Here is a 14836-nt window from a genome sequence, read left to right on the forward strand (position 1 = left end):
ACCTTGAAGGCCAACTGTTTGAACTAATTCGCCATATTTGGATTGTCACAAGTCATACACTAGGGATTAGCGATGACATCTCAAGGAAGTAGTGTATTTAGACAAATCGTCGCAAGAAGGATCTTAAGGACTTGCGCTGAGCCCTATAATTTTACCGTCGCAGGAAAATTATGTACCCCTGTGATGACAATGCAACCTTATAGTTCAACACAGAGAATCATTGCAATAACTATGATGCTCACTTGCGATAATGCAGAAACATAGGTAAAAGGGTCAATCTTCAGGATTAGGGAGCACTTGCTTAATCTTCGTGAATGAGTGGGAAGATATGGACATGTTGATTTGATGTATGACACAACAGAGATGTCACTCGGGGACTGACATGAGGTTGGTGACAAATTGATGTGTAATAGATGCCCCTTAAAGCATGAGACCCGAGAGAGTGGGAGGGGTGAAATGCTTTATGAAATTATAACCAAACCAGAACACCATTGCAGAAAACCTACAGGTGCAAGTACAACTGAAATCTTTGATAGTGAAATACATGTAGTCCAGGCATGGGTGCAGTCATCCAAAAGGCATATGAAACTTGGTCTTTGGTATGGACGCAGCCACCTAGTCGATAAGACCATTTATAAAGATAGAGGTATGGTCGCAGCCATCCAGAAAGACTCAGGTATGGTCGCAGCCATCCAATCAAAGAGTCATGTATGTAATCACAAACCAATCCACACAACCCGAACTTATGTAATCTTAGTCTGGGGTCTTAAATCCCAACCAATTATAGTACACTTTTTAACATGCAAATAGATGTCTTGAAGTCGAGCATGGTAGAAAATCGCTTGATTACCAGTCAATGATGTAAACCATTAACAAGCACGAGAGAGACCACCAGTAATGTCAATGGTTCTCAAGGTACTGCCAGTACAATCCAAAAAGTGTGAAGAATGAGCTGGAGTTGAACACTCATGGAATCACCCAATCGAAAACCAATTATGTAAGTCTATCGTTGAGTGTGAAGAACTCACCATTGAGGCATGCAAGCTCTAAGGTACTGAAAGGGATCTTTAGATCAACTCCCTGGATAATGAGCTAGTGTCGACAGGAAGCGATTCATCGAAGGAGGGCCATAATATTTCCCTCAGCAATGACACGAGATAAGGAACAATATGAATATGGATAAAACTGAGAATCAGAGGAGGAGGTAAGGGTGCAAACTTCAGAAGGATTATACTCTTGAACATATCGGCGACACAACTCCGGAAGGCGGCAGCATTATGGTACCAAGGGATCAAAGGTCTGACGGAGAAAACAAGGATCAAATGGAATGAGGCAAAATGACAAACCCAAACCCCAGAAGGCCAACGACGATGTGAGGATGTCCCAAACTCAGCGAGAAGAAAAAATGTCGATGTTCAAGAGTGACTAGCTGCCGTAAGTAACCGATGAAGATTTCCAAATTTTCCCCCACCATCGCTAGCGAGTACCCCAGTTATTTTTTGAAAAAACAAGCTTGAAGGGGATAGCATGTTCTTGTGGTATAAGTTCATCCTTCGCACAAATCCAACCTAGTAAAATTTTAATGAGCCCTAGGGAGGAGAAGCTCAGGTCTCATCATATTGATGAGTCCAAGGTTGTTAGGGTTTAACGAGTCCGACATAGGTAAAACTCGGAGTCTTTTTCATGTTTAGAGAGTTTGAAAAAGACATGGAAAAGAAAACTCCAGGGAGGTCTTTTTTTGTAATTTTGTGTCCCTCGAGCCCGAAAAAGTAGAGAACAATACTCGAGAGAACCGCTTGACCATTTTGATCAAGGAGTACTTTTCGTAAATAGTGTTTCCAGTCCGAAAAAGTAGAAAAGTGATCAGAGACACGATGTTTCATAACCAAAAATGAGTTTGAAACGACGAAATCCTGACCATCTTTTCGTTTTTAAATGGTTGGAAAAGAGCTGAAAGCAGACCTCCAATTTTATTTCCTTTACGAGTCAAAAAGGGGAAAATAATCGACAATATTTTCAGATTTTACGAGTCAAAAAAGAGCTTAAAGGTGACTTGTCCTAGAGGAATGAGTGGAATAAAGGGTAGCAAATGGTTCTGGCAATGGTGGAACTGCTCAAAACATGTGATGTTCAAGAGGCTGGTTAATAAAACCACTCATCGATGTGGTCCCTCAGGAAAGAAAAAACAACCAAATGAGAGCATACGATTGGCCAAAGAGATGGTGGTGATGAAATGAAACAACCAAGGCTTATCTAGCAGAATTTAGCGGATAAAAATGGTAATCACAAGATGTAATCGTGAGACCATACTTCCAAGATCCTAGGAATACCAGGACAATCACGAAGAAGATGATCACAAGATTAATTTAGGTAATTAATCGTGAGACCATACTTCCAAGATCCTAGGAATACCAGGACAATCATGAAGAAGATGATCACCCTTGCACAATTTACAAGGAAACTTAACCTTCCACGGAGGACCAGAAGGTGTTTCGACCTGAGATGTACTCGGAGCAATAGCTGCACGTTTTGCCTCGCGCCTATCAGACTTCTTCTTCTTCTTCATCTTCCTATTCTTCTTCTTAGCCTCCTGGTTACTACATGTGGAACTTTCACTAGGCAAAGTAGGAGAGGAGGACAAAGAAACAGGGGAAGAAGGTGCAGGCTCAACCTTGGAATCAACATGTCATGATTCAGACGAAGGAGATGGTGGAACAAGAGTCATGACACTCGGGACCACCGAGGTTGAAAACAACCAAATGAGAAAACTGATGGTTAACCCAAGCAAGGACAATGTTGCCATATACGGAGCACTGACATTTCCAAAAGGAGGAAATGGACCAGGATTCCCATCTGGGGGAAGACCTTGGCCGGTAGACTCAGGGAATGTTGCCATCAAAAACAACATGGAAATGCACTTGCAGTATAACCAAGAACTCTAACTGTAACTAGGAATATTTCGTGGGAAGTAAATTTTATGACACAGGAACAAAACTTGACCTTTTCATGTTTTAAGAGTCAAGAAAAGGACGAAAAGGTGACTCTATCTTTTCGAGGTTTAATGAGCCTGAAAGGACAAGTGCTTAGATGATCCTTTTCTTTTAAGGAGTCGAAAAAGAATGAAAGTGACTACTCTGGAGTACTAGACAAGAGGTTGACCAGATAAACCGTAAAACTACATATACACCTTGGTGATTAAATGAAAGAAAAAATGACCAAGGACTTTCCATACGGCAGTCAGTCTTCCCGAATGTTGTGTTCGGTGTGTTACAGTTCGTAAGGCGGCAGACTCAGCTTCCTATGGATGTAGGATGATAACCTAGTGGGGTATCCCGATATATACTCGACGGTACGGGGAGCACAAGTCCGTGCTAGTAGCTATTGAATCACAAAAGGATGAATCACCCAACCTTAAGTGAAAAAATAGTGAATAGGTTTAACGACGCTGGAGCATGTCTCTAGCCTAGACCTCTAGATAATGTGCGTTAAGTTCCAATGTGTTGTTAGGTTCATTCAATTGATTTTAAGAGTTAATCTTGGATTAAGTTTCAGTTTTCAGGCCCTACCGAATGTATTTCAACAATTCCTAGGATGCAGCTACAATGAGTAAAACATCATTCGTTTCGATGAACAACTACTTAAAGGAGGGTAGAGAGTTCATTTCCAAGCGAACACAAACCAAGAAAAGAAAATCCAAACACTACGAAACACAATGCATGAATACACTTATCTCACAAATGCTAATGAAAGATTTAAAACTTTACTTCCTAAATTATGAAAATTCAATAATGCAAATGTACTTTCACTTTCCTATGCTGTATAAATGCAATATTTTTTATTTTTTGGAATTTTAATGACAAACAAGCAAGTGTAAAACTGACTGATCCAAACAAATGTGATCTATGTTTGAAAAGTGTGGAAATCAAATCAATATGAAGAACTAGTTCGATAACCAAGCACTAAAAACCAATCAACGAGAAAACAAGCAGTAAAAAGGCCTCAAGCAAATCAATCAGATGGTTGTGGATGAATCTTGGACAGACGGGTAACTTAACAAATGACTTCTTGATGAAACCTTTAACAGAGCTAGGTCACACAGTCTGAAAACACAAGACTCACTCAATGAAACCAAAGAGAAAAATCCTTAACCAAACACAGCCAAAACAAGTTGATGAGAGGCAGGAAATAGCAAGGGGCAGGCAGTACTGGCTGACTCAGGAGGCAAAATTGTAAAAAACAAGCACAAAGACAACAACTCGGTGATGTCAACGCAAGTGTACACCTGTCTTCTGCGACAGTCTGATTTCAGGAATGATCGCAACTGTACGACTGGTTATCTGTGACGCACAGGTTCACTAAAGAGGACAGCTGCGACGTCATCGCAGCTGTTAAGAGATCTTCAGCGACGATCTCAATTAAGAGAAAAGACAAAGTAAGACACCTAAAGGACAGTAGACTAATCTTCTAGATAGTAAAAGGGACTCCCAGATTGACCCAGGTAACCCAGAATACTGATGGCTCAGCCCCAGAATCAAGAGACACTATATCAAAAACAAAAGTAAGAGAAAACAAGAGAAAACATACAAAGGACTCCCTAGTGGAGTCGGCAACTTGTGATGTAGGAAATGTTCCCTCTGCGGACAGAGGCAACCCCTCTAGCCCTAGAGTGGGTCTAGTCACAGCAAAACAAAACAACAACTAATTTCCTTAAACAGTCATTGTTGAAAGAGCCTACCTCAAACCGGTGTTTGATGGAGCTTTTGTTGCGGTGCTTCAGCTATCGTTTCCTTCTCCTCGATGAGCAATTTACCTGAAACAACACAAGAGAACAATAGAACACGTAATGGAAAAAAACAATGATCTGTTTACTTAAAGAGTCAAGGAACCATAAGCTATCAAGTATATTTTACACAAGACATAGGAAATCATCATTGATTGTATTAAAATGAATCAAAAGCAAAGCTTACAACCAAGCCTTGATGTCGTATGCCTTCTTGAAGGGTCCAGTCGGTATGTTTCTTCAATCATTCACTCTCAAAAGGATCTCCCAAATGGATGATAACTCTCTCTCTCACTCACAAGCTCTAGTACAAAGCTAAGGCAATCCACAACCAATTTCTAAACTATCAGCAATTCACACTGAAAACTCACACCACAGCTAGCTAATTTGCTCCAATCCAAAAACCAAGAACTAGCTGATCATAGCAATAGGGAGTGTTTTTATAGGAGGAGAAGCCTCCATGAAATGAGGGAGAAGGAGCTTATCCTCAAGGGAGGTTTCTCAAAAGGCAGAACTACCATCCCAGAGGAGGAAAGGCAAACCAACTTGACCCAACAACTAGTTCTAGAATCACCCAAAAGGCCAATTGTTTGAACTAATTTGCCATATCTGAATCATCACAAGTCATACACTAGGGCTTAGCGATGACGTCGCAAGGAAGCAGTGTATTCAGACGAATCATCGCAAGAAGGATCTTGAGGACTTACGCTGAGCCCTATAATTTGACCATCACAGGAAACTGATGTACCCCTGCGATGACAACGCGACCTTATAGTTCAACACAGAGAGTATTCGCAATAATTATAATGCTCACTTGCGACGATGCAGAAACATAGGTAAAAGGGTCAATCTTCAGGATTAGAGAGCACTTACTTAATCTTCGTGAATGAGTGGGAAGATATGGACATGTTGATTTGATGTATGACACAGTGGAGATGCCGCTCGGGGACTGACATGAGGTTGGTGACAAATTACTGTGTAACAAGGCAGAATTGGGAGGTCTTCATGCAAATATCTCTGCACTGACAGAGTGACTCGAGGGCGAGTCACGATGTTTGTGTTGGGGGCCTGTTGGGCGTAGGATCCCCCAAGGGAAGTTTTGGGGCTTAGAGCCCAGATTTTGGTCAAAAGTTGTAACCTCGATGTAAAGACTCTGCATTTTGTGGGCGCGGAGCGCGTAGTTTGTAAAAGAGTCATAGGGTTGTCCACCCTCAATTTTGTAATGTAATGTTGGCTGTAGAGATCTACCCATCGTTCGCGGACCATGGGATTGTATAAATAGAACGAGGCTCTAAGTAGTTAAGAGATGAATCAAAGGGAATAATAAGGATAAGGATGAAGAGTTGAGTCATATCTGAAGTGTAAAGTCTAGTTTTGGGTCATAGAGTAGGAGAAGGCTCTACAGCTAAGTGTGTAGAGGCCTAGTAGTCCGCAGCTGAGTGCGTGGACCCCTGAAGCTAAGTGCATAGGGCAAGTCGAGTTTGTAACAGTTGGAGCATTAATAAAGAGAAGTTTCATATCCATTCTACGTATTTATTTCCTATTGTATGCATCTGTTACATTGAATATACATTGCACTTTTAATTCTGATATGATGCGCGAATATGTATGAATGTGTTGAACAAGTGAATGCAAGGTAGAATATTTGTTTACGTGAAGTTAATTAATATCTTTAAGAAGATAAGTCAGATTCGTGGAGTAGTTTGGGGAAATAGTGCAATTCGCTGCCATAACAGCGCGAAAGCATCTCAGCCCCTGGTTAGGGTTGTGTGAAAGGTGATTATAATATATCATGAAGGTATTGAAGGTTAGAATAGTGCATGAAGTAACCTACGCGAAGATAAGCATAGTTGGACTAAATCGACACCTCAGACATCTCAAGGGTGCGAAAACTTGGTTCCAGCATCCCCCCATACTGCTTCGGGTGAGACTTCAGTCTGTGCTTCGCGGGCTGATGCCAAAAGGGCCAGCAGTGTAGGAATTTGTTTGGCTAAATAACTCTGAACCTTGGTCAAGCCCCCTCAAGCCAACAGTAATTGATGTACCAAGTTAGTGTGCGATCCTGAAAAGCACTAACCAACATCGCCTTCTTCATGTGATCATAAGTGACACCCTGAGCTTCCCATACATATTTTATGACAAACTAGAACTGCTCCAGGTCGTCATTTCCCAAGCCCTTAAAAAATGGAAGCTTCACTGAATTTTCCATGTTGAACTGTGGTGGAGGTGGTGGTAGTGTTGGCAAAGTCTTAGGTGATGGTGGTGAAGGTGGAGGTGGTGTAGGTGGAGGTGGTAGTTGCGGGAACCCTTGTTTTATCAACTAAACTACACTTCGCAGAGAAGCCTATGCTACTCCCTCGTTTTCACTCAAAGAAGGTGAAATTAGTGGGCTATATTCAGGACCCTTTCTTCCTTCGTTCCTGTAAGCTTTCCACTTCACGTAGCTCTGAACATCAAGGTAGCTGCATAACCCACTTTTCACACAATAACATCTTAATCCAAGTATTTAAAGACTTCAAGTACTTACCTCGCGGACCTTTAAGAAATCGTCGCTCTACCTCGTTGTAGCTGAATTAGGTATCGACCACGAATTCAGTCACAAATCATCCTATGATACGATTGAGCCAATGATCGACATCATGGGCATTCTTATCCTCATAGGCTTCCAGCCTCTGCACTAACTCCTGGGTCTAGATAATAGGACTATCAAGCCTCCACCTTCCTTGGCTATCCACTAGCTTTGTGATCCACTCGTATAACTCAACTGGAAAGGAACAGAAAAGGATTCATGGATTTCTGTATATAGGTACCTGTCTAGCCACTATTCCTTCGACAGTCACGGATTTTTTTTTTCTTGCACCGTGAATTCATGGATCTTCCTATCCAACCAGTCTTTCATCTCTTTCTCAGTTGGATTCTAGTGATACGACATCACACATCTCTCATGTAGATTCTAGTCCCAACGACGAAACCATTTGTTGGCTTTGTGGGCCCTAACCAAGGTTCAGCATTAGTCAGCCAAACCAATCCCTACACTACTCCTTTCAGCATTGACCTGTGGAGCGTGGACCGAAGTGTCACACAAAGTAGTATGGGGGGATGCTAGAACCAAGTTTCTACACCCTAAGATGGTCATGATGTCGGTTTATACCCCCTACTCCTGCCATCACGCAAGTCGCTAAGCCTTAGGGCTTATCGATCTACCCTCTATCCCACCCTTCAGTACCTCTGCAAAGGTGTACGATTGATCTTCGCGCAACCCTAACCAATGGTTCAGGTACTTTCACACTCCTATGATGATGTATTGTATAGGTTCCCAAGTTATCTTAAGTGTTCTACTTATTCTACCAATCAATTACAGTTATCGTCGTGTAAATTGATATTCTTACTTGCGTTCAATTAAAAAATATAATCACATACATTTGCGCATCAAATAAACATTGTAATATAACCCAAATCGTAACGAAATATAATCAGATGCATTAACAGAGACTAAATACACAGTAATTGCATAATACTTCTCTTTATTAATATCTCCAGTTTAATACAGACTCTATCCACCCTGTGCACATAGTTGCAAGGGTCCACACACTCTGTTGCGGATTTCTACCCTAGGCCTCTGCGCACTCAACTGCAGAGCCTCTACCTATGCTAAGACCTGAGAACACTTAGAACTTATCCACTACTCTGCTACTAACTCTTCTCTTCTTTTTTTTTCTTTTTAACTACCTAGAGATTACTTACTTAGCTCTTTTTTATACAATCCCATGGTCCGCAAAACGTGGGTAGCTCTTTATAGCCGACTTGACACTTTACAAAATAAGGGTGGACAACCCTTTATGACTCTTGACACCTTTACGCTTTGTGACCACAAAATGCGGAGACTTTACAACTTTATTACAAAATTGTCCCAAAACATGGGTTTTTAGCCCCAAAACTGCTCTTAGGGGAACCCGTTCTCAACAGCATGGAATATATTGGATGAGTTGTAGCTATTTTGGTGGGATTGTTGCGGTGGGGTATTTTGACATTGTTTCTTCTTCAGTTACATGTGTGTGAATGTTTTGTATTTTCCATGATCCATTTCACTTCTAAATATGTTTGATTTTCAAATATGATAAGCAGAATTCATCTCCTATGGTTTGTTTTGGGAAAACCATCATAAGTTGTTTCATTTCTTCAGTTTAAAAATAATTCATGATTTCCATGCTATTTTTAGCACCTCATTAGTCTAAACCATTCCATCAAGATACCACAAAAGTGTTAAAGTACATGCCTACCTTTCCCCATCAGATGTCTGCAATTCTCACTTTGTTTTGCCCTAACCTAGTTCACTCTCTAACCTAATTCACTCATCCAGTGATTACCACAACCAAATCAAATCAAAACAACCTCTGCACATCATAACTATCCTAAAACCCTAATCCATCCAACCCTCTTGGTTGTGATTCTTTGGAGAGAGCCCTCTCCAACCTGGTAAGGCTAGCTACCAAGTCAAAAGATTGGTCTGTGGTTACCTCAGCTGGACTCTTCCTCAACATTGGAGATCCGGTGGGGTGATAACAAACTTCAACCTTCATATTACTGAATTAGAACATTTTAGTTTTATTACTATTACTTATGAGTAAAAAATACTTTCCAAGTTGAAACATTCAATTTGGCCTTGAAATGAAGGTTGGGTGTTCATTTTTGTGAAGCAGGCCAAAATTGCCTTACTTCATTAAAATGCATGCTTGGGCTTCATTTCTTGGCCATGTTAATTGATTTAAATTGTATACTATTTAATTACTAATTTTACACACTAATTTTCTTCAAGTAAGTTTCTTCTTTTCACAAACTGTTGACACTTTTGGGGGGACACCGTGAAATGATTGTTGCAACACTTTCATTTACATTAACTTCAACCTTCAGATCACTAAATTAAATAACTTTAATTGTATTAGTGTTACTTATGACTAAAAAAATACTCTCCAAGTTTAATCATTCAATTTGGCATTGAAATGAAGATTGTGCATGCATTTTTCTGAAGCAGGCCAAAATTGCCTTACTTCACTAAAATGCACGCCCAGGCTTCATTTCTTGTCCAATATGATTGATTCAAATTTTATACTATATAATTACTAATTTTACACACTATTTTTCTTCCAGTAAGTTTTTGTTGTTCACAAATTGTTGACACTTTTGGGGCGACACCGTGAACTATGGTTGTTGCATCCCTTTCATTTACCTTAACTTTGACCTTCATATCACTAAATTAGAAAACTTTAGTTGTATTAATGTTACTTATGAGTAAAAAAATACTCTCAAAATAGAATCATTCAATTTGGCCTTGAAATGAAGGTTGGGCATGCATTTTTGTGAAGCATGCCAAAATTGCCTTCCTTCCCTAAAATGCATACCCAAGATTCATTTCTTGGCCAATATTATTGATTCAAATTGTATACTGTTTAATTACTAATTTTACACACTAATTTTCTTCTAGTAAGTTTTCATTTTTCACAGTTGTTCACAAAATAAGACTAACAACTTTCCTTATTCTTTGTATTTTTGTGCATTGACCCTTGGTTGATCTTCCTACACGGTACCCTTTTTTGTGGTGCTCCTCTACACAAATCCCAAAAATTGTAGCCCAAAATATTGCTCCAATGTTAGGTCCACATATTACCACTTTTCTTCATCTACTAGACATTCCCTACCAATCGGTATCATCTTCTATTTTTAACTTTTCTCTATTTTTAGTAAGTCTATTTTTAAGTGTAGATGCGACCTAGGATGATGTGTAGTAGTGATTGGCCACTAAATAGGTAGTGACATGGTGATTTCCTCTCCATTATTGTAGCATCAATGCAAAGTAGATCCATCAAATTTACAAAAATCCTCATGAGCCCTAGTCACTATGGGTTTTAATTTTAACAGATCATTCTGACGAAGCACGAGAGAGAAAATGACTCAGACAATGGATAAATTTATCAGACCAGGGAAAATATTTTCCCAAGCAATGAAATGACGGTTCATCAAGTGAAAAAATTTCCCAGTAAAGACAAATAGGTGGAATAAAGCACTCCAACAGCCATATAAGTGCACATGTCTCCTTGAGTTGTGCATCAATTGCACTTCAATTACTCAAGAGGAGTCTAATTATACATGCAACACTATCTCATCAATCCATTCATGCATTCCAACCTTAGACTCATCAATAAGAAATGCATGCTTCAAGTATTTGGGGCTAATATGTTGCAATTTATATGCATGCATGAGATTTTACTTATTCATGGCTAATTAGTTAAGGCTAACTCCATCACATGGTCATTTTAATCGAGAAAAGTGATTTTCTAAATAATAAATTGCTAGTAGTTGGGGTTATTAAAACTAACACCCTTATAAAAATCATCTTTCATGCCTTATCATCATAGGATTTGGAAGGATTAATATTCACATATACTTCCGGCCCTATTTCCCATTAACAATTTGAATTTGATGTATTGCTTCTAGGATATGTCAGTCTAAAATAAGTTGAAGCAATAAAAAATGTTGTTGGCTTGTGGGGGCCTGACCCATGTTTGGAGTTATTTAGCCAAACAAATCACTGCACTACTGGCCCTTTTGGCATCAGCCCACAGAGCGCAGACTGAAGTCTCACCCAAAGCAGTATGGGGGGATGCTAGAACCAAGTTTCTGCACCCTTTAGATTTCTGAGGTGTCGATTTAGTCCAACTATGCCTACCTGCACGAAGGTCACTTCGTGCACTATTCTAACCTTCAATACCCTCACGATTTGTTATAATCGCCTTCTGCATAGCCCTAACCAGGGGCTGATATGCTTTCATGCTACTATAGCAGCAAACTGCACTATTTCCTCAAACTACACCGCAAATCTTACTTATCTTCTCAAAGATCTTAGTTAACTTCAAGTAAACATATATTCTACCTTGCATTCACTTAATCAACACATTCACACATATTCGTGCATCATATAAGAATTAAAAGTGCAATGTATATTTAATGTAATAGATGCATAAAACAGGAAATAAATACACATAATGGATATGAAACTTCTCCTTATTAATGCTCCGAGTGTTACAAACTTGACTAACCTTGTGCACTCAGTTGCAGGGGTCCGTGCACTCAGCTACAGACCACTAGGCCTCTGCGCACTCAGCTGCAGAGCCTTCTCCTACTATACCACCCAAAACTAGACTTTACACTTTAGATATGTCTCAACTCTTCATCCTTATCATTATTATTGAGTTATTGATTGATTACTTAACTACAAAGAGCCTCGCTCTATTTATACAATCCCATGGTCTGTGAACCATGGATAGATCTCTTCAGCTGACATTACATTACAAAATTGAGGGGAGACAACCCTATGACTCTTTTACAAACTATGCGTTCCGTGTCCACAAAATGTGGAGTCTTTACATTAGGGTTACAAATTTTGACCAACATCTGGGCTCTGAACCCCAAAACTTCCCTTTGGGGATCCTGCGCCCAATAGGCCCCCAACACAAACATCATGACTAGCCCTCAAGTCACTTTGTCGGTGTGAATATATTTGCATGAAGACCTCCCAATTCTTCCTGGATTGCTACAATATCGGTAGCGAACTGAGCAGTTGTCTGCTGCACTTCTTGGATGCGTTGTTTAGAGACCGCTGTAGCTAAATTGCTTCCCTGAACCTATTCTTGTGTTCCTTGCATCTGCACAAGCTTTACTTCAATAGAGGTTGTAATGACATATGCCTCATCAATCCATGGCTATAAGTGCACCTTCAAAATTGTTTCCTTATGTCGAGCAGCATCCACCTGCTCCTTGAGCGCTTTCGCCTGCTACATCCACGCGAGCCTCTGTGTAAGGGAAACCATTTTTGTGATCCATTTTACTTCATCATATTTCTGCTGTAGTTCACGCACCTCTGTTTCTAGGTGTTGTATGTTTAGGTCCTCTTGCAGAGTAGTGAGAACCTTGAACAACTTTGTGCAGTCTTTCACTTCATTGTTGACCTTCGCTATTGCTACTGTACTTGCACTGGTGTGTTGTTCCTTAACCTTTGGGGGAGTTGAAGGTTGCGCCTTCAATTATAGTTTGGCTATCTAAAGGTTTAGTTCGAGCTAAAGCTCGGCCATCTCTTCCTTTGCCTCACGCATTCCTGCTGCTAATTTCTGGATGCGCCCCTGTTGAGGGCCCTGAAGTCGGGTCAACAACAAGGGGGATACCCACCCGGTCTGGAAACTGGTTGGCGGCTCCTTGCCCATTTGGAGTAGCGGGTCCGACTGGGGATAACGGGACCAGCTTCCCGATGCGTGGGATGTGTGTGTGTGTGTAGAGTTTGTTTATGTTAGTTCTAAAGACATTCTACAACTAATGTAAATCTAACTTGCAAACTTGAACCTAAGCTACTATAATTTAATGGAAATAACACACAAGATCTACACTAACCCGGGATATATATATATTTCTTCCATTATGCAATCTAAAAATATTTCATACAATAACTGGTAATAAAGATTATTCAACCATTATAAGAATATAAACCATTCAAGATGAACTGTTCTGCCTAAGAAGTTAAACAGAACAGTTCTGAATAGCATATCGCATAATCAAATCATTTGCATATCAAGCATAAATCGATAAGTCCACCGTACAGAAGTTCCAAATGATAACCCATGTGTTCATACATTAACATGCAAACAATATCAGCTGTATATCGCTCTGGGAATACAAGCAGAAATTAATCAAGAGATAAAAGTACCATTTATGACTAATTCTTACTCACAGACTTCAAGCAATAACGATCTATCTCTACTTTCTTCTAACATCTACCAAGAGTACAGAAGTGCAACATCAGTAGCAGACATTAAAAATACAAACATAAATAAATCACGATCCTTCCATTCATCAAAACCTCCTCTGAGGGTGCAGAAGTGCATGTTCTGAGGATAAGTTTTTGACAAATTTCTGGACCCTTCTCCAATGCAATGAGAAGGGTTGAAATACTACTATCTAATCCTAATAATAGTATTATTACAAAATTTAGGACACGGTTCTCAAATGACCACCCTTTTTCTAATTCAGTAAAACAAAAAGCAAGAAAAAAACAACTTTCTAAACGAAATTACTTCTTAATTTGGTCTCTGAAATTGCAGTTTTCAAGCATGGGCTTGAGAAGAGTCGGTTGGCCGACTTCTGTGCTTAACTGGGCTGCGAAAACGGAATCCATAAGAGCTGGCGCTACTTTCTCGGCCGCGTTCTTGATGCATCTTATGGTCATGCATTGGCTGTGGGGCTTAACTAAGTAAGTCCAATAACTTTCCCAGTTTAGTCTAGCCAATGCCTGAATTGCCTTCCCGTTTGCCTGTGCCTTCTGCTTCCATTCTGCCTCCAATATCCTATACATGCCTTCCCAAGTTGAGATTCCTGCATCTTTATTGCATGCAGTATCTGTGTAGAGGGGCACCATCTCTTTGGTATTTTCCCTTGTCTCTGAGCTCTGAGCTTTGTTCTTCTTCCCCATCTCGCTTAGCGTTTCTGTTCGGTTTTGCCTTCGCACTTTGCTCCTACAGGTTACGAACGAAAATGGAAAGATTGATCAGAAAGGTGATGGGAGAGTTTTAAATGCAAGAGATAGATTAGATACACCACCTTACGTGAAACAAATCTGCATTAAGGCACGCGTCTTTATGCCACTTAATAACTGACAACTGATTCATTACTAACATTAAAAGCACATAATTTCCAAGTCAGTTTATAGTAAGTGGATTTTCTTTGGGAGGCGTGCGCGAAGGAGTCGTACTAAGGCGCTTTTATGACTTGCCAACGCATCCTCGCATGTCGCACGATCGCAAAGGTTAGTGATCGCAACATCGCAGATCGCCATATCGCAGATCGCAATGATTCAAATATTTGCCAACGTGCCCAGCCTCATTTCTGCGATATGCGATCGCGCGATCGCAACATCGCAGATCGGCGGACTTTGAAGCTTTTCTTTATGGATGCTAGTGTATTGCAATGCGATGTTGTTCATTAATACCGAGGCGGTGCGCATATTGGTTTTTA

Source organism: Pinus tabuliformis, chromosome 5_2 (genome assembly GCF_031772625.1).
Source record: "Pinus tabuliformis cultivar Carrire ecotype Pingquan chromosome 5_2, CPIR1, whole genome shotgun sequence".
Classification (NCBI taxonomy): domain Eukaryota; kingdom Viridiplantae; phylum Streptophyta; class Pinopsida; order Pinales; family Pinaceae; genus Pinus; species Pinus tabuliformis.